The sequence below is a fragment of the Gadus chalcogrammus genome, chromosome 12, assembly GCF_026213295.1.
Source record: "Gadus chalcogrammus isolate NIFS_2021 chromosome 12, NIFS_Gcha_1.0, whole genome shotgun sequence".
NCBI lineage: Eukaryota > Metazoa > Chordata > Actinopteri > Gadiformes > Gadidae > Gadus > Gadus chalcogrammus.
In genome coordinates, this window is record NC_079423.1 from 11,414,435 (window position 1) to 11,433,201 (window position 18,767).

At 44.5% G+C, this 18,767-nt stretch overlaps 27 non-coding genes across 27 annotated transcripts in view; all 27 read left to right on the forward strand.

Moving 5' to 3' along the window:
- Positions 1-442: 442 nt before the first annotated feature.
- LOC130398945 (5S ribosomal RNA) lies at positions 443-561 on the forward strand. The gene has a single exon (XR_008901486.1). It is a non-coding gene; the product is annotated as a 5S ribosomal RNA (ribosomal RNA).
- A 529-nt stretch (positions 562-1,090) lies between these two features.
- Positions 1,091-1,209, forward strand: LOC130398946 (5S ribosomal RNA). The gene has a single exon (XR_008901487.1). It is a non-coding gene; the product is annotated as a 5S ribosomal RNA (ribosomal RNA).
- A 528-nt stretch (positions 1,210-1,737) lies between these two features.
- On the forward strand, positions 1,738-1,856 carry LOC130398948 (5S ribosomal RNA). Its single transcript, XR_008901489.1, has one exon. It is a non-coding gene; the product is annotated as a 5S ribosomal RNA (ribosomal RNA).
- A 529-nt stretch (positions 1,857-2,385) lies between these two features.
- On the forward strand, positions 2,386-2,504 carry LOC130398949 (5S ribosomal RNA). The gene has a single exon (XR_008901490.1). It is a non-coding gene; the product is annotated as a 5S ribosomal RNA (ribosomal RNA).
- A 529-nt stretch (positions 2,505-3,033) lies between these two features.
- Positions 3,034-3,152, forward strand: LOC130398950 (5S ribosomal RNA). Its single transcript, XR_008901491.1, has one exon. It is a non-coding gene; the product is annotated as a 5S ribosomal RNA (ribosomal RNA).
- A 529-nt stretch (positions 3,153-3,681) lies between these two features.
- Positions 3,682-3,800, forward strand: LOC130398951 (5S ribosomal RNA). Its single transcript, XR_008901492.1, has one exon. It is a non-coding gene; the product is annotated as a 5S ribosomal RNA (ribosomal RNA).
- Positions 3,801-4,328: 528 nt separating this feature from the next.
- Positions 4,329-4,447, forward strand: LOC130398952 (5S ribosomal RNA). The gene has a single exon (XR_008901493.1). It is a non-coding gene; the product is annotated as a 5S ribosomal RNA (ribosomal RNA).
- Positions 4,448-4,976: 529 nt separating this feature from the next.
- Positions 4,977-5,095, forward strand: LOC130398953 (5S ribosomal RNA). The gene has a single exon (XR_008901494.1). It is a non-coding gene; the product is annotated as a 5S ribosomal RNA (ribosomal RNA).
- A 529-nt stretch (positions 5,096-5,624) lies between these two features.
- Positions 5,625-5,743, forward strand: LOC130398954 (5S ribosomal RNA). Its single transcript, XR_008901495.1, has one exon. It is a non-coding gene; the product is annotated as a 5S ribosomal RNA (ribosomal RNA).
- Positions 5,744-6,271: 528 nt separating this feature from the next.
- LOC130398955 (5S ribosomal RNA) lies at positions 6,272-6,390 on the forward strand. The gene has a single exon (XR_008901496.1). It is a non-coding gene; the product is annotated as a 5S ribosomal RNA (ribosomal RNA).
- Positions 6,391-6,919: 529 nt separating this feature from the next.
- LOC130398956 (5S ribosomal RNA) lies at positions 6,920-7,038 on the forward strand. The gene has a single exon (XR_008901497.1). It is a non-coding gene; the product is annotated as a 5S ribosomal RNA (ribosomal RNA).
- A 529-nt stretch (positions 7,039-7,567) lies between these two features.
- On the forward strand, positions 7,568-7,686 carry LOC130398957 (5S ribosomal RNA). Its single transcript, XR_008901498.1, has one exon. It is a non-coding gene; the product is annotated as a 5S ribosomal RNA (ribosomal RNA).
- A 528-nt stretch (positions 7,687-8,214) lies between these two features.
- Positions 8,215-8,333, forward strand: LOC130398959 (5S ribosomal RNA). Its single transcript, XR_008901500.1, has one exon. It is a non-coding gene; the product is annotated as a 5S ribosomal RNA (ribosomal RNA).
- A 529-nt stretch (positions 8,334-8,862) lies between these two features.
- Positions 8,863-8,981, forward strand: LOC130398961 (5S ribosomal RNA). The gene has a single exon (XR_008901501.1). It is a non-coding gene; the product is annotated as a 5S ribosomal RNA (ribosomal RNA).
- A 528-nt stretch (positions 8,982-9,509) lies between these two features.
- LOC130398962 (5S ribosomal RNA) lies at positions 9,510-9,628 on the forward strand. The gene has a single exon (XR_008901502.1). It is a non-coding gene; the product is annotated as a 5S ribosomal RNA (ribosomal RNA).
- Positions 9,629-10,157: 529 nt separating this feature from the next.
- On the forward strand, positions 10,158-10,276 carry LOC130398963 (5S ribosomal RNA). The gene has a single exon (XR_008901503.1). It is a non-coding gene; the product is annotated as a 5S ribosomal RNA (ribosomal RNA).
- Positions 10,277-10,805: 529 nt separating this feature from the next.
- LOC130398964 (5S ribosomal RNA) lies at positions 10,806-10,924 on the forward strand. Its single transcript, XR_008901504.1, has one exon. It is a non-coding gene; the product is annotated as a 5S ribosomal RNA (ribosomal RNA).
- A 529-nt stretch (positions 10,925-11,453) lies between these two features.
- On the forward strand, positions 11,454-11,572 carry LOC130398965 (5S ribosomal RNA). Its single transcript, XR_008901505.1, has one exon. It is a non-coding gene; the product is annotated as a 5S ribosomal RNA (ribosomal RNA).
- Positions 11,573-12,101: 529 nt separating this feature from the next.
- LOC130398966 (5S ribosomal RNA) lies at positions 12,102-12,220 on the forward strand. The gene has a single exon (XR_008901506.1). It is a non-coding gene; the product is annotated as a 5S ribosomal RNA (ribosomal RNA).
- Positions 12,221-12,748: 528 nt separating this feature from the next.
- LOC130398967 (5S ribosomal RNA) lies at positions 12,749-12,867 on the forward strand. The gene has a single exon (XR_008901507.1). It is a non-coding gene; the product is annotated as a 5S ribosomal RNA (ribosomal RNA).
- A 529-nt stretch (positions 12,868-13,396) lies between these two features.
- LOC130398968 (5S ribosomal RNA) lies at positions 13,397-13,515 on the forward strand. The gene has a single exon (XR_008901508.1). It is a non-coding gene; the product is annotated as a 5S ribosomal RNA (ribosomal RNA).
- A 519-nt stretch (positions 13,516-14,034) lies between these two features.
- LOC130398969 (5S ribosomal RNA) lies at positions 14,035-14,153 on the forward strand. Its single transcript, XR_008901509.1, has one exon. It is a non-coding gene; the product is annotated as a 5S ribosomal RNA (ribosomal RNA).
- A 1,923-nt stretch (positions 14,154-16,076) lies between these two features.
- LOC130399609 (5S ribosomal RNA) lies at positions 16,077-16,195 on the forward strand. The gene has a single exon (XR_008902114.1). It is a non-coding gene; the product is annotated as a 5S ribosomal RNA (ribosomal RNA).
- Positions 16,196-16,724: 529 nt separating this feature from the next.
- On the forward strand, positions 16,725-16,843 carry LOC130398971 (5S ribosomal RNA). The gene has a single exon (XR_008901511.1). It is a non-coding gene; the product is annotated as a 5S ribosomal RNA (ribosomal RNA).
- A 519-nt stretch (positions 16,844-17,362) lies between these two features.
- LOC130398972 (5S ribosomal RNA) lies at positions 17,363-17,481 on the forward strand. Its single transcript, XR_008901512.1, has one exon. It is a non-coding gene; the product is annotated as a 5S ribosomal RNA (ribosomal RNA).
- A 530-nt stretch (positions 17,482-18,011) lies between these two features.
- On the forward strand, positions 18,012-18,130 carry LOC130398973 (5S ribosomal RNA). The gene has a single exon (XR_008901513.1). It is a non-coding gene; the product is annotated as a 5S ribosomal RNA (ribosomal RNA).
- A 529-nt stretch (positions 18,131-18,659) lies between these two features.
- Positions 18,660-18,767, forward strand: part of LOC130398974 (5S ribosomal RNA) — a 119-nt gene continuing 11 nt past the window's right edge. Inside the window, exon 1 of the ribosomal RNA XR_008901514.1 lies at positions 18,660-18,767. This exon is cut by the window's right edge and continues 11 nt beyond it. This is a non-coding gene — a ribosomal RNA (5S ribosomal RNA).

Sequence of the window (18,767 nt, forward strand, 5' to 3'; positions counted from 1 at the left end):
TTAAGCAACATACAAAAACTGACAACGTCTCTCAAAACTATTTTTGTGAAACATGAGGACAGTATAGTGATACTGCCAGCAGGGAGCACCAGAGAGCTGAACCGACAGTTGTACATTTCTTAAACTTTCACCAACACAAACACGCACGCTCACTTCAGATCATGGGAGGACGTCAAAAAATCACCACCCATTCTCTGACACTTTAACCGTTAACCTTGGTTCAAACATTTAACATCACACGCACACGCAGTGTATTTCAGATAATTAATGAATTCAGATGTCACAATGATCGTTTACATGGATAAGGAGTCCTACTGAATCAATTACTGCCGTTTATATCTAACTAATGATTGTTTTTGTAAAAGTGTAACGTCGAGCCTCAGCAGCTTTCTCACTCCTTATGTGCTACTGTATAAAACCTGGTTTTGCGCCTGCACTAATTGCTTACGGCCATACCACCCTGAACACGCCCGATCTCGTCTGATCTCGGAAGCTAAGCAGGGTCGGGCCTGGTTAGTACTTGGATGGGAGACCGCCTGGGAATACCAGGTGCTGTAAGCTTTTTCTTTTTCAACTCGAGCTCATTGACTCCGTGGCCTACCGTGGCGTACCGTGACCTGATGTTTACTGCCAACCGCTTTGGAGGATTTAAGCAACATACAAAAACTGACAACGTCTCTCAAAACTATTTTTGTGAAACATGAGGACAGTATAGTGATACTGCCAGCAGGGAGCACCAGAGAGCTGAACCGACAGTTGTACATTTCTTAAACTTTCACCAACACAAACACGCACGCTCACTTCAGATCATGGGAGGACGTCAAAAAATCACCACCCATTCTCTGACACTTTAACCGTTAACCTTGGTTCAAACATTTAACATCACACGCACACGCAGTGTATTTCAGATAATTAATGAATTCAGATGTCACAATGATCGTTTACATGGATAAGGAGTCCTACTGAATCAATTACTGCCGTTTATATCTAACTAATGATTGTTTTTGTAAAAGTGTAACGTCGAGCCTCAGCAGCTTTCTCACTCCTTATGTGCTACTGTATAAAACCTGGTTTTGCGCCTGCACTAATTGCTTACGGCCATACCACCCTGAACACGCCCGATCTCGTCTGATCTCGGAAGCTAAGCAGGGTCGGGCCTGGTTAGTACTTGGATGGGAGACCGCCTGGGAATACCAGGTGCTGTAAGCTTTTTCTTTTTCAACTCGAGCTCATTGACTCCGTGGCCTACCGTGGCGTACCGTGACCTGATGTTTACTGCCAACCGCTTTGGAGGATTTAAGCAACATACAAAAACTGACAACGTCTCTCAAAACTATTTTTGTGAAACATGAGGACAGTATAGTGATACTGCCAGCAGGGAGCACCAGAGAGCTGAACCGACAGTTGTACATTTCTTAAACTTTCACCAACACAAACACGCACGCTCACTTCAGATCATGGGAGGACGTCAAAAAATCACCACCCATTCTCTGACACTTTAACCGTTAACCTTGGTTCAAACATTTAACATCACACGCACACGCAGTGTATTTCAGATAATTAATGAATTCAGATGTCACAATGATCGTTTACATGGATAAGGAGTCCTACTGAATCAATTACTGCCGTTTATATCTAACTAATGATTGTTTTTGTAAAGTGTAACGTCGAGCCTCAGCAGCTTTCTCACTCCTTATGTGCTACTGTATAAAACCTGGTTTTGCGCCTGCACTAATTGCTTACGGCCATACCACCCTGAACACGCCCGATCTCGTCTGATCTCGGAAGCTAAGCAGGGTCGGGCCTGGTTAGTACTTGGATGGGAGACCGCCTGGGAATACCAGGTGCTGTAAGCTTTTTCTTTTTCAACTCGAGCTCATTGACTCCGTGGCCTACCGTGGCGTACCGTGACCTGATGTTTACTGCCAACCGCTTTGGAGGATTTAAGCAACATACAAAAACTGACAACGTCTCTCAAAACTATTTTTGTGAAACATGAGGACAGTATAGTGATACTGCCAGCAGGGAGCACCAGAGAGCTGAACCGACAGTTGTACATTTCTTAAACTTTCACCAACACAAACACGCACGCTCACTTCAGATCATGGGAGGACGTCAAAAAATCACCACCCATTCTCTGACACTTTAACCGTTAACCTTGGTTCAAACATTTAACATCACACGCACACGCAGTGTATTTCAGATAATTAATGAATTCAGATGTCACAATGATCGTTTACATGGATAAGGAGTCCTACTGAATCAATTACTGCCGTTTATATCTAACTAATGATTGTTTTTGTAAAAGTGTAACGTCGAGCCTCAGCAGCTTTCTCACTCCTTATGTGCTACTGTATAAAACCTGGTTTTGCGCCTGCACTAATTGCTTACGGCCATACCACCCTGAACACGCCCGATCTCGTCTGATCTCGGAAGCTAAGCAGGGTCGGGCCTGGTTAGTACTTGGATGGGAGACCGCCTGGGAATACCAGGTGCTGTAAGCTTTTTCTTTTTCAACTCGAGCTCATTGACTCCGTGGCCTACCGTGGCGTACCGTGACCTGATGTTTACTGCCAACCGCTTTGGAGGATTTAAGCAACATACAAAAACTGACAACGTCTCTCAAAACTATTTTTGTGAAACATGAGGACAGTATAGTGATACTGCCAGCAGGGAGCACCAGAGAGCTGAACCGACAGTTGTACATTTCTTAAACTTTCACCAACACAAACACGCACGCTCACTTCAGATCATGGGAGGACGTCAAAAAATCACCACCCATTCTCTGACACTTTAACCGTTAACCTTGGTTCAAACATTTAACATCACACGCACACGCAGTGTATTTCAGATAATTAATGAATTCAGATGTCACAATGATCGTTTACATGGATAAGGAGTCCTACTGAATCAATTACTGCCGTTTATATCTAACTAATGATTGTTTTTGTAAAAGTGTAACGTCGAGCCTCAGCAGCTTTCTCACTCCTTATGTGCTACTGTATAAAACCTGGTTTTGCGCCTGCACTAATTGCTTACGGCCATACCACCCTGAACACGCCCGATCTCGTCTGATCTCGGAAGCTAAGCAGGGTCGGGCCTGGTTAGTACTTGGATGGGAGACCGCCTGGGAATACCAGGTGCTGTAAGCTTTTTCTTTTTCAACTCGAGCTCATTGCCTCCGTGGCCTACCGTGGCGTACCGTGACCTGATGTTTACTGCCAACCGCTTTGGAGGATTTAAGCAACATACAAAAACTGACAACGTCTCTCAAAACTATTTTTGTGAAACATGAGGACAGTATAGTGATACTGCCAGCAGGGAGCACCAGAGAGCTGAACCGACAGTTGTACATTTCTTAAACTTTCACCAACACAAACACGCACGCTCACTTCAGATCATGGGAGGACGTCAAAAAATCACCACCCATTCTCTGACACTTTAACCGTTAACCTTGGTTCAAACATTTAACATCACACGCACACGCAGTGTATTTCAGATAATTAATGAATTCAGATGTCACAATGATCGTTTACATGGATAAGGAGTCCTACTGAATCAATTACTGCCGTTTATATCTAACTAATGATTGTTTTTGTAAAAGTGTAACGTCGAGCCTCAGCAGCTTTCTCACTCCTTATGTGCTACTGTATAAAACCTGGTTTTGCGCCTGCACTAATTGCTTACGGCCATACCACCCTGAACACGCCCGATCTCGTCTGATCTCGGAAGCTAAGCAGGGTCGGGCCTGGTTAGTACTTGGATGGGAGACCGCCTGGGAATACCAGGTGCTGTAAGCTTTTTCTTTTTCAACTCGAGCTCATTGACTCCGTGGCCTACCGTGGCGTACCGTGACCTGATGTTTACTGCCAACCGCTTTGGAGGATTTAAGCAACATACAAAAACTGACAACGTCTCTCAAAACTATTTTTGTGAAACATGAGGACAGTATAGTGATACTGCCAGCAGGGAGCACCAGAGAGCTGAACCGACAGTTGTACATTTCTTAAACTTTCACCAACACAAACACGCACGCTCACTTCAGATCATGGGAGGACGTCAAAAAATCACCACCCATTCTCTGACACTTTAACCGTTAACCTTGGTTCAAACATTTAACATCACACGCACACGCAGTGTATTTCAGATAATTAATGAATTCAGATGTCACAATGATCGTTTACATGGATAAGGAGTCCTACTGAATCAATTACTGCCGTTTATATCTAACTAATGATTGTTTTTGTAAAGTGTAACGTCGAGCCTCAGCAGCTTTCTCACTCCTTATGTGCTACTGTATAAAACCTGGTTTTGCGCCTGCACTAATTGCTTACGGCCATACCACCCTGAACACGCCCGATCTCGTCTGATCTCGGAAGCTAAGCAGGGTCGGGCCTGGTTAGTACTTGGATGGGAGACCGCCTGGGAATACCAGGTGCTGTAAGCTTTTTCTTTTTCAACTCGAGCTCATTGACTCCGTGGCCTACCGTGGCGTACCGTGACCTGATGTTTACTGCCAACCGCTTTGGAGGATTTAAGCAACATACAAAAACTGACAACGTCTCTCAAAACTATTTTTGTGAAACATGAGGACAGTATAGTGATACTGCCAGCAGGGAGCACCAGAGAGCTGAACCGACAGTTGTACATTTCTTAAACTTTCACCAACACAAACACGCACGCTCACTTCAGATCATGGGAGGACGTCAAAAAATCACCACCCATTCTCTGACACTTTAACCGTTAACCTTGGTTCAAACATTTAACATCACACGCACACGCAGTGTATTTCAGATAATTAATGAATTCAGATGTCACAATGATCGTTTACATGGATAAGGAGTCCTACTGAATCAATTACTGCCGTTTATATCTAACTAATGATTGTTTTTGTAAAAGTGTAACGTCGAGCCTCAGCAGCTTTCTCACTCCTTATGTGCTACTGTATAAAACCTGGTTTTGCGCCTGCACTAATTGCTTACGGCCATACCACCCTGAACACGCCCGATCTCGTCTGATCTCGGAAGCTAAGCAGGGTCGGGCCTGGTTAGTACTTGGATGGGAGACCGCCTGGGAATACCAGGTGCTGTAAGCTTTTTCTTTTTCAACTCGAGCTCATTGACTCCGTGGCCTACCGTGGCGTACCGTGACCTGATGTTTACTGCCAACCGCTTTGGAGGATTTAAGCAACATACAAAAACTGACAACGTCTCTCAAAACTATTTTTGTGAAACATGAGGACAGTATAGTGATACTGCCAGCAGGGAGCACCAGAGAGCTGAACCGACAGTTGTACATTTCTTAAACTTTCACCAACACAAACACGCACGCTCACTTCAGATCATGGGAGGACGTCAAAAAATCACCACCCATTCTCTGACACTTTAACCGTTAACCTTGGTTCAAACATTTAACATCACACGCACACGCAGTGTATTTCAGATAATTAATGAATTCAGATGTCACAATGATCGTTTACATGGATAAGGAGTCCTACTGAATCAATTACTGCCGTTTATATCTAACTAATGATTGTTTTTGTAAGAGTGTAACGTCGAGCCTCAGCAGCTTTCTCACTCCTTATGTGCTACTGTATAAAACCTGGTTTTGCGCCTGCACTAATTGCTTACGGCCATACCACCCTGAACACGCCCGATCTCGTCTGATCTCGGAAGCTAAGCAGGGTCGGGCCTGGTTAGTACTTGGATGGGAGACCGCCTGGGAATACCAGGTGCTGTAAGCTTTTTCTTTTTCAACTCGAGCTCATTGACTCCGTGGCCTACCGTGGCGTACCGTGACCTGATGTTTACTGCCAACCGCTTTGGAGGATTTAAGCAACATACAAAAACTGACAACGTCTCTCAAAACTATTTTTGTGAAACATGAGGACAGTATAGTGATACTGCCAGCAGGGAGCACCAGAGAGCTGAACCGACAGTTGTACATTTCTTAAACTTTCACCAACACAAACACGCACGCTCACTTCAGATCATGGGAGGACGTCAAAAAATCACCACCCATTCTCTGACACTTTAACCGTTAACCTTGGTTCAAACATTTAACATCACACGCACACGCAGTGTATTTCAGATAATTAATGAATTCAGATGTCACAATGATCGTTTACATGGATAAGGAGTCCTACTGAATCAATTACTGCCGTTTATATCTAACTAATGATTGTTTTTGTAAAGTGTAACGTCGAGCCTCAGCAGCTTTCTCACTCCTTATGTGCTACTGTATAAAACCTGGTTTTGCGCCTGCACTAATTGCTTACGGCCATACCACCCTGAACACGCCCGATCTCGTCTGATCTCGGAAGCTAAGCAGGGTCGGGCCTGGTTAGTACTTGGATGGGAGACCGCCTGGGAATACCAGGTGCTGTAAGCTTTTTCTTTTTCAACTCGAGCTCATTGACTCCGTGGCCTACCGTGGCGTACCGTGACCTGATGTTTACTGCCAACCGCTTTGGAGGATTTAAGCAACATACAAAAACTGACAACGTCTCTCAAAACTATTTTTGTGAAACATGAGGACAGTATAGTGATACTGCCAGCAGGGAGCACCAGAGAGCTGAACCGACAGTTGTACATTTCTTAAACTTTCACCAACACAAACACGCACGCTCACTTCAGATCATGGGAGGACGTCAAAAAATCACCACCCATTCTCTGACACTTTAACCGTTAACCTTGGTTCAAACATTTAACATCACACGCACACGCAGTGTATTTCAGATAATTAATGAATTCAGATGTCACAATGATCGTTTACATGGATAAGGAGTCCTACTGAATCAATTACTGCCGTTTATATCTAACTAATGATTGTTTTTGTAAAAGTGTAACGTCGAGCCTCAGCAGCTTTCTCACTCCTTATGTGCTACTGTATAAAACCTGGTTTTGCGCCTGCACTAATTGCTTACGGCCATACCACCCTGAACACGCCCGATCTCGTCTGATCTCGGAAGCTAAGCAGGGTCGGGCCTGGTTAGTACTTGGATGGGAGACCGCCTGGGAATACCAGGTGCTGTAAGCTTTTTCTTTTTCAACTCGAGCTCATTGACTCCGTGGCCTACCGTGGCGTACCGTGACCTGATGTTTACTGCCAACCGCTTTGGAGGATTTAAGCAACATACAAAAACTGACAACGTCTCTCAAAACTATTTTTGTGAAACATGAGGACAGTATAGTGATACTGCCAGCAGGGAGCACCAGAGAGCTGAACCGACAGTTGTACATTTCTTAAACTTTCACCAACACAAACACGCACGCTCACTTCAGATCATGGGAGGACGTCAAAAAATCACCACCCATTCTCTGACACTTTAACCGTTAACCTTGGTTCAAACATTTAACATCACACGCACACGCAGTGTATTTCAGATAATTAATGAATTCAGATGTCACAATGATCGTTTACATGGATAAGGAGTCCTACTGAATCAATTACTGCCGTTTATATCTAACTAATGATTGTTTTTGTAAAAGTGTAACGTCGAGCCTCAGCAGCTTTCTCACTCCTTATGTGCTACTGTATAAAACCTGGTTTTGCGCCTGCACTAATTGCTTACGGCCATACCACCCTGAACACGCCCGATCTCGTCTGATCTCGGAAGCTAAGCAGGGTCGGGCCTGGTTAGTACTTGGATGGGAGACCGCCTGGGAATACCAGGTGCTGTAAGCTTTTTCTTTTTCAACTCGAGCTCATTGACTCCGTGGCCTACCGTGGCGTACCGTGACCTGATGTTTACTGCCAACCGCTTTGGAGGATTTAAGCAACATACAAAAACTGACAACGTCTCTCAAAACTATTTTTGTGAAACATGAGGACAGTATAGTGATACTGCCAGCAGGGAGCACCAGAGAGCTGAACCGACAGTTGTACATTTCTTAAACTTTCACCAACACAAACACGCACGCTCACTTCAGATCATGGGAGGACGTCAAAAAATCACCACCCATTCTCTGACACTTTAACCGTTAACCTTGGTTCAAACATTTAACATCACACGCACACGCAGTGTATTTCAGATAATTAATGAATTCAGATGTCACAATGATCGTTTACATGGATAAGGAGTCCTACTGAATCAATTACTGCCGTTTATATCTAACTAATGATTGTTTTTGTAAAGTGTAACGTCGAGCCTCAGCAGCTTTCTCACTCCTTATGTGCTACTGTATAAAACCTGGTTTTGCGCCTGCACTAATTGCTTACGGCCATACCACCCTGAACACGCCCGATCTCGTCTGATCTCGGAAGCTAAGCAGGGTCGGGCCTGGTTAGTACTTGGATGGGAGACCGCCTGGGAATACCAGGTGCTGTAAGCTTTTTCTTTTTCAACTCGAGCTCATTGACTCCGTGGCCTACCGTGGCGTACCGTGACCTGATGTTTACTGCCAACCGCTTTGGAGGATTTAAGCAACATACAAAAACTGACAACGTCTCTCAAAACTATTTTTGTGAAACATGAGGACAGTATAGTGATACTGCCAGCAGGGAGCACCAGAGAGCTGAACCGACAGTTGTACATTTCTTAAACTTTCACCAACACAAACACGCACGCTCACTTCAGATCATGGGAGGACGTCAAAAAATCACCACCCATTCTCTGACACTTTAACCGTTAACCTTGGTTCAAACATTTAACATCACACGCACACGCAGTGTATTTCAGATAATTAATGAATTCAGATGTCACAATGATCGTTTACATGGATAAGGAGTCCTACTGAATCAATTACTGCCGTTTATATCTAACTAATGATTGTTTTTGTAAAAGTGTAACGTCGAGCCTCAGCAGCTTTCTCACTCCTTATGTGCTACTGTATAAAACCTGGTTTTGCGCCTGCACTAATTGCTTACGGCCATACCACCCTGAACACGCCCGATCTCGTCTGATCTCGGAAGCTAAGCAGGGTCGGGCCTGGTTAGTACTTGGATGGGAGACCGCCTGGGAATACCAGGTGCTGTAAGCTTTTTCTTTTTCAACTCGAGCTCATTGACTCCGTGGCCTACCGTGGCGTACCGTGACCTGATGTTTACTGCCAACCGCTTTGGAGGATTTAAGCAACATACAAAAACTGACAACGTCTCTCAAAACTATTTTTGTGAAACATGAGGACAGTATAGTGATACTGCCAGCAGGGAGCACCAGAGAGCTGAACCGACAGTTGTACATTTCTTAAACTTTCACCAACACAAACACGCACGCTCACTTCAGATCATGGGAGGACGTCAAAAAATCACCACCCATTCTCTGACACTTTAACCGTTAACCTTGGTTCAAACATTTAACATCACACGCACACGCAGTGTATTTCAGATAATTAATGAATTCAGATGTCACAATGATCGTTTACATGGATAAGGAGTCCTACTGAATCAATTACTGCCGTTTATATCTAACTAATGATTGTTTTTGTAAAGTGTAACGTCGAGCCTCAGCAGCTTTCTCACTCCTTATGTGCTACTGTATAAAACCTGGTTTTGCGCCTGCACTAATTGCTTACGGCCATACCACCCTGAACACGCCCGATCTCGTCTGATCTCGGAAGCTAAGCAGGGTCGGGCCTGGTTAGTACTTGGATGGGAGACCGCCTGGGAATACCAGGTGCTGTAAGCTTTTTCTTTTTCAACTCGAGCTCATTGACTCCGTGGCCTACCGTGGCGTACCGTGACCTGATGTTTACTGCCAACCGCTTTGGAGGATTTAAGCAACATACAAAAACTGACAACGTCTCTCAAAACTATTTTTGTGAAACATGAGGACAGTATAGTGATACTGCCAGCAGGGAGCACCAGAGAGCTGAACCGACAGTTGTACATTTCTTAAACTTTCACCAACACAAACACGCACGCTCACTTCAGATCATGGGAGGACGTCAAAAAATCACCACCCATTCTCTGACACTTTAACCGTTAACCTTGGTTCAAACATTTAACATCACACGCACACGCAGTGTATTTCAGATAATTAATGAATTCAGATGTCACAATGATCGTTTACATGGATAAGGAGTCCTACTGAATCAATTACTGCCGTTTATATCTAACTAATGATTGTTTTTGTAAAAGTGTAACGTCGAGCCTCAGCAGCTTTCTCACTCCTTATGTGCTACTGTATAAAACCTGGTTTTGCGCCTGCACTAATTGCTTACGGCCATACCACCCTGAACACGCCCGATCTCGTCTGATCTCGGAAGCTAAGCAGGGTCGGGCCTGGTTAGTACTTGGATGGGAGACCGCCTGGGAATACCAGGTGCTGTAAGCTTTTTCTTTTTCAACTCGAGCTCATTGACTCCGTGGCCTACCGTGGCGTACCGTGACCTGATGTTTACTGCCAACCGCTTTGGAGGATTTAAGCAACATACAAAAACTGACAACGTCTCTCAAAACTATTTTTGTGAAACATGAGGACAGTATAGTGATACTGCCAGCAGGGAGCACCAGAGAGCTGAACCGACAGTTGTACATTTCTTAAACTTTCACCAACACAAACACGCACGCTCACTTCAGATCATGGGAGGACGTCAAAAAATCACCACCCATTCTCTGACACTTTAACCGTTAACCTTGGTTCAAACATTTAACATCACACGCACACGCAGTGTATTTCAGATAATTAATGAATTCAGATGTCACAATGATCGTTTACATGGATAAGGAGTCCTACTGAATCAATTACTGCCGTTTATATCTAACTAATGATTGTTTTTGTAAGAGTGTAACGTCGAGCCTCAGCAGCTTTCTCACTCCTTATGTGCTACTGTATAAAACCTGGTTTTGCGCCTGCACTAATTGCTTACGGCCATACCACCCTGAACACGCCCGATCTCGTCTGATCTCGGAAGCTAAGCAGGGTCGGGCCTGGTTAGTACTTGGATGGGAGACCGCCTGGGAATACCAGGTGCTGTAAGCTTTTTCTTTTTCAACTCGAGCTCATTGACTCCGTGGCCTACCGTGGCGTACCGTGACCTGATGTTTACTGCCAACCGCTTTGGAGGATTTAAGCAACATACAAAAACTGACAACGTCTCTCAAAACTATTTTTGTGAAACATGAGGACAGTATAGTGATACTGCCAGCAGGGAGCACCAGAGAGCTGAACCGACAGTTGTACATTTCTTAAACTTTCACCAACACAAACACGCACGCTCACTTCAGATCATGGGAGGACGTCAAAAAATCACCACCCATTCTCTGACACTTTAACCGTTAACCTTGGTTCAAACATTTAACATCACACGCACACGCAGTGTATTTCAGATAATTAATGAATTCAGATGTCACAATGATCGTTTACATGGATAAGGAGTCCTACTGAATCAATTACTGCCGTTTATATCTAACTAATGATTGTTTTTGTAAAAGTGTAACGTCGAGCCTCAGCAGCTTTCTCACTCCTTATGTGCTACTGTATAAAACCTGGTTTTGCGCCTGCACTAATTGCTTACGGCCATACCACCCTGAACACGCCCGATCTCGTCTGATCTCGGAAGCTAAGCAGGGTCGGGCCTGGTTAGTACTTGGATGGGAGACCGCCTGGGAATACCAGGTGCTGTAAGCTTTTTCTTTTTCAACTCGAGCTCATTGACTCCGTGGCCTACCGTGGCGTACCGTGACCTGATGTTTACTGCCAACCGCTTTGGAGGATTTAAGCAACATACAAAAACTGACAACGTCTCTCAAAACTATTTTTGTGAAACATGAGGACAGTATAGTGATACTGCCAGCAGGGAGCACCAGAGAGCTGAACCGACAGTTGTACATTTCTTAAACTTTCACCAACACAAACACGCACGCTCACTTCAGATCATGGGAGGACGTCAAAAAATCACCACCCATTCTCTGACACTTTAACCGTTAACCTTGGTTCAAACATTTAACATCACACGCACACGCAGTGTATTTCAGATAATTAATGAATTCAGATGTCACAATGATCGTTTACATGGATAAGGAGTCCTACTGAATCAATTACTGCCGTTTATATCTAACTAATGATTGTTTTTGTAAAAGTGTAACGTCGAGCCTCAGCAGCTTTCTCACTCCTTATGTGCTACTGTATAAAACCTGGTTTTGCGCCTGCACTAATTGCTTACGGCCATACCACCCTGAACACGCCCGATCTCGTCTGATCTCGGAAGCTAAGCAGGGTCGGGCCTGGTTAGTACTTGGATGGGAGACCGCCTGGGAATACCAGGTGCTGTAAGCTTTTCTTTTTCAACTCGAGCTCATTGACTCCGTGGCCTACCGTGGCGTACCGTGACCTGATGTTTACTGCCAACCGCTTTGGAGGATTTAAGCAACATACAAAAACTGACAACGTCTCTCAAAACTATTTTTGTGAAACATGAGGACAGTATAGTGATACTGCCAGCAGGGAGCACCAGAGAGCTGAACCGACAGTTGTACATTTCTTAAACTTTCACCAACACAAACACGCACGCTCACTTCAGATCATGGGAGGACGTCAAAAAATCACCACCCATTCTCTGACACTTTAACCGTTAACCTTGGTTCAAACATTTAACATCACACGCACACGCAGTGTATTTCAGATAATTAATGAATTCAGATGTCACAATGATCGTTTACATGGATAAGGAGTCCTACTGAATCAATTACTGCCGTTTATATCTAACTAATGATTGTTTTTGTAAAAGTGTAACGTCGAGCCTCAGCAGCTTTCTCACTCCTTATGTGCTACTGTATAAAACCTGGTTTTGCGCCTGCACTAATTGCTTACGGCCATACCACCCTGAACACGCCCGATCTCGTCTGATCTCGGAAGCTAAGCAGGGTCGGGCCTGGTTAGTACTTGGATGGGAGACCGCCTGGGAATACCAGGTGCTGTAAGCTTTTTCTTTTTCAACTCGAGCTCATTGCCTCCGTGGCCTACCGTGGCGTACCGTGACCTGATGTTTACTGCCAACCGCTTTGGAGGATTTAAGCAACATACAAAAACTGACAACGTCTCTCAAAACTATTTTTGTGAAACATGAGGACAGTATAGTGATACTGCCAGCAGGGAGCACCAGAGAGCTGAACCGACAGTTGTACATTTCTTAAACTTTCACCAACACAAACACGCACGCTCACTTCAGATCATGGGAGGACGTCAAAAAATCACCACCCATTCTCTGACACTTTAACCGTTAACCTTGGTTCAAACATTTAACATCACACGCACACGCAGTGTATTTCAGATAATTAATGAATTCAGATGTCACAATGATCGTTTACATGGATAAGGAGTCCTACTGAATCAATTACTGCCGTTTATATCTAACTAATGATTGTTTTTGTAAAAGTGTAACGTCGAGCCTCAGCAGCTTTCTCACTCCTTATGTGCTACTGTATAAAACCTGGTTTTGCGCCTGCACTAATTGCTTACGGCCATACCACCCTGAACACGCCCGATCTCGTCTGATCTCGGAAGCTAAGCAGGGTCGGGCCTGGTTAGTACTTGGATGGGAGACCGCCTGGGAATACCAGGTGCTGTAAGCTTTTTCTTTTTCAACTCGAGCTCATTGACTCCGTGGCGTACCGTGACCTGATGTTTACTGCCAACCGCTTTGGAGGATTTAAGCAACATACAAAAACTGACAACGTCTCTCAAAACTATTTTTGTGAAACATGAGGACAGTATAGTGATACTGCCAGCAGGGAGCACCAGAGAGCTGAACCGACAGTTGTACATTTCTTAAACTTTCACCAACACAAACACGCACGCTCACTTCAGATCATGGGAGGACGTCAAAAAATCACCACCCATTCTCTGACACTTTAACCGTTAACCTTGGTTCAAACATTTAACATCACACGCACACGCAGTGTATTTCAGATAATTAATGAATTCAGATGTCACAATGATCGTTTACATGGATAAGGAGTCCTACTGAATCAATTACTGCCGTTTATATCTAACTAATGATTGTTTTTGTAAAAGTGTAACGTCGAGCCTCAGCAGCTTTCTCACTCCTTATGTGCTACTGTATAAAACCTGGTTTTGCGCCTGCACTAATTGCTTACGGCCATACCACCCTGAACACGCCCGATCTCGTCTGATCTCGGAAGCTAAGCAGGGTCGGGCCTGGTTAGTACTTGGATGGGAGACCGCCTGGGAATACCAGGTGCTGTAAGCTTTTTCTTTTTCAACTCGAGCTCATTGACTCCGTGGCCTACCGTGGCGTACCGTGACCTGATGTTTACTGCCAACCGCTTTGGAGGATTTAAGCAACATACAAAAACTGACAACGTCTCTCAAAACTATTTTTGTGAAACATGAGGACAGTATAGTGATACTGCCAGCAGGGAGCACCAGAGAGCTGAACCGACAGTTGTACATTTCTTAAACTTTCACCAACACAAACACGCACGCTCACTTCAGGGCCCCGTTTCCCGATAACGATGGATCCACGCTCGTACGATCATTCTCACGATGGATCTTGCGATCCATCGTCAATTTCTTTGGAGCGTTTCCCGAAACTCCTCTTAACGTGAACGCGCATTCGCTGCACTCACGACGTCGTAGGATTGTAACTGTCTACTGACACGGTGCTGAAATGGGCTCCGTAGGAGGGGGAGATGCAGGAATGTCGCAGGAAAATTGTGTTAAAAAGGGTTAAAATATATCCCCATCAAGGACAACAGCAGTGTAGCCTACAAAAAAAATAGACTGCAATTATATGAATGCTAAAGACATTAAAACACAATTGATTAGGCTTAAACCGACATATATCAGTCCTAATCCTGTATGCACTGTGCGTTTCACGGCATTTTCCCCCCTGAAATAATTCCTCTTCACACCTGTGAATAACCCGGGAGACGTCCATGATGAGGAATACAACGAAGCCCACCGTCTGGCCCGTTGCATCGTTGAGCGCACGATCGGGAGGTGGAAGTTGCGCTTAGATGCCTCACAAGTCAGGCGGAGGGCTCCAGTTTTCGCCGGCCAAGTCATGCGCCGTGATATGTGTGACGGCTATGTTGCACAACATTGCAGCTAAGGCTGGGGTGGCATTGCTTGAACCGGAGGACGTTGAGGACGATGACGATGAGGAAGATCGGTGTAGGGACGGCCTCCCTCATAACTACGCGGCTGGTTTTCATGCGCGTCGAATAGTGATTGAGACTTTTTTTTAACCCCCTCCACCCTCACTCATGTCACTAAACATTCCCGTCAACGTGACCAATCCCCACCATATCCCAGCCTTTTGCCTGCTCCTTTGCTTGTTTTTTTTACTTTTTTTATTTCTTTATGTTTTATTTTTTTTAATTTCTTTTATTTCGTTATTTTTTATTTTTTTAATTTGTTTAATTTAATTTTTTTTTACATTATTTTATGCTACGTTTTATGAGTAGCCTATGTCAGTCTGCACAAATCCCCCCACTTTCTCTCACACATTTTGAGTGCCCTGCCTGCGCAAACATTTTCTGGACTGTCCCGTTTTATTTTGGCCATTTTAACATCTTTATTAATAAATTAATTAATAATCTTTATTAATTACCAAACTAAGAACATAAAGGCGCAATGCGTTTTAATAAAACGCATCCAATAGACGGAATGTCCGATGGTGTCGCCACTGAGGCTATAGCTGACGATGCTCTTAGCGTCCTACGAGTACCTACGAGCACCCCTGGAGTACTCGTTAGCTACGAGCGTTTTCAAGACGTTCGTTCCCCACGATGCTTTCGGGAAACGCGGTGAAAACTCTACGATGCCCTTTCGACGCACTTCACGATCCACTTAGGCTAACGACGCTTTCGGGAAACGGGGCCCAGATCATGGGAGGACGTCAAAAAATCACCACCCATTCTCTGACACTTTAACCGTTAACCTTGGTTCAAACATTTAACATCACACGCACACGCAGTGTATTTCAGATAATTAATGAATTCAGATGTCACAATGATCGTTTACATGGATAAGGAGTCCTACTGAATCAATTACTGCCGTTTATATCTAACTAATGATTGTTTTTGTAAAAGTGTAACGTCGAGCCTCAGCAGCTTTCTCACTCCTTATGTGCTACTGTATAAAACCTGGTTTTGCGCCTGCACTAATTGCTTACGGCCATACCACCCTGAACACGCCCGATCTCGTCTGATCTCGGAAGCTAAGCAGGGTCGGGCCTGGTTAGTACTTGGATGGGAGACCGCCTGGGAATACCAGGTGCTGTAAGCATTTTCTTTTTCAACTCGAGCTCATTGCCTCCGTGGCCTACCGTGGCGTACCGTGACCTGATGTTTACTGCCAACCGCTTTGGAGGATTTAAGCAACATACAAAAACTGACAACGTCTCTCAAAACTATTTTTGTGAAACATGAGGACAGTATAGTGATACTGCCAGCAGGGAGCACCAGAGAGCTGAACCGACAGTTGTACATTTCTTAAACTTTCACCAACACAAACACGCACGCTCACTTCAGATCATGGGAGGACGTCAAAAAATCACCACCCATTCTCTGACACTTTAACCGTTAACCTTGGTTCAAACATTTAACATCACACGCACACGCAGTGTATTTCAGATAATTAATGAATTCAGATGTCACAATGATCGTTTACATGGATAAGGAGTCCTACTGAATCAATTACTGCCGTTTATATCTAACTAATGATTGTTTTTGTAAAAGTGTAACGTCGAGCCTCAGCAGCTTTCTCACTCCTTATGTGCTACTGTATAAAACCTGGTTTTGCGCCTGCACTAATTGCTTACGGCCATACCACCCTGAACACGCCCGATCTCGTCTGATCTCGGAAGCTAAGCAGGGTCGGGCCTGGTTAGTACTTGGATGGGAGACCGCCTGGGAATACCAGGTGCTGTAAGCTTTTTCTTTTTCAACTCGAGCTCATTGACTCCGTGGCGTACCGTGACCTGATGTTTACTGCCAACCGCTTTGGAGGATTTAAGCAACATACAAAAACTGACAACGTCTCTCAAAACTATTTTTGTGAAACATGAGGACAGTATAGTGATACTGCCAGCAGGGAGCACCAGAGAGCTGAACCGACAGTTGTACATTTCTTAAACTTTCACCAACACAAACACGCACGCTCACTTCAGATCATGGGAGGACGTCAAAAAATCACCACCCATTCTCTGACACTTTAACCGTTAACCTTGGTTCAAACATTTAACATCACACGCACACGCAGTGTATTTCAGATAATTAATGAATTCAGATGTCACAATGATCGTTTACATGGATAAGGAGTCCTACTGAATCAATTACTGCCGTTTATATCTAACTAATGATTGTTTTTGTAAAAGTGTAACGTCGAGCCTCAGCAGCTTTCTCACTCCTTATGTGCTACTGTATAAAACCTGGTTTTGCGCCTGCACTAATTGCTTACGGCCATACCACCCTGAACACGCCCGATCTCGTCTGATCTCGGAAGCTAAGCAGGGTCGGGCCTGGTTAGTACTTGGATGGGAGACCGCCTGGGAATACCAGGTGCTGTAAGCTTTTTCTTTTTCAACTCGAGCTCATTGCCTCCGTGGCCTACCGTGGCGTACCGTGACCTGATGTTTACTGCCAACCGCTTTGGAGGATTTAAGCAACATACAAAAACTGACAACGTCTCTCAAAACTATTTTTGTGAAACATGAGGACAGTATAGTGATACTGCCAGCAGGGAGCACCAGAGAGCTGAACCGACAGTTGTACATTTCATTAAACTTTCACCAACACAAACACGCACGCTCACTTCAGATCATGGGAGGACGTCAAAAAATCACCACCCATTCTCTGACACTTTAACCGTTAACCTTGGTTCAAACATTTAACATCACACGCACACGCAGTGTATTTCAGATAATTAATGAATTCAGATGTCACAATGATCGTTTACATGGATAAGGAGTCCTACTGAATCAATTACTGCCGTTTATATCTAACTAATGATTGTTTTTGTAAAAGTGTAACGTCGAGCCTCAGCAGCTTTCTCACTCCTTATGTGCTACTGTATAAAACCTGGTTTTGCGCCTGCACTAATTGCTTACGGCCATACCACCCTGAACACGCCCGATCTCGTCTGATCTCGGAAGCTAAGCAGGGTCGGGCCTGGTTAGTACTTGGATGGGAGACCGCCTGGGAATACCAGGTGCTGTAAGCTTTTTCTTTTTCAACTCGAGCTCATTGCCTCCGTGGCCTACCGTGGCGTACCGTGACCTGATGTTTACTGCCAACCGCTTTGGAGGATTTAAGCAACATACAAAAACTGACAACGTCTCTCAAAACTATTTTTGTGAAACATGAGGACAGTATAGTGATACTGCCAGCAGGGAGCACCAGAGAGCTGAACCGACAGTTGTACATTTCTTAAACTTTCACCAACACAAACACGCACGCTCACTTCAGATCATGGGAGGACGTCAAAAAATCACCACCCATTCTCTGACACTTTAACCGTTAACCTTGGTTCAAACATTTAACATCACACGCACACGCAGTGTATTTCAGATAATTAATGAATTCAGATGTCACAATGATCGTTTACATGGATAAGGAGTCCTACTGAATCAATTACTGCCGTTTATATCTAACTAATGATTGTTTTTGTAAAAGTGTAACGTCGAGCCTCAGCAGCTTTCTCACTCCTTATGTGCTACTGTATAAAACCTGGTTTTGCGCCTGCACTAATTGCTTACGGCCATACCACCCTGAACACGCCCGATCTCGTCTGATCTCGGAAGCTAAGCAGGGTCGGGCCTGGTTAGTACTTGGATGGGAGACCGCCTGGGAATACCAGG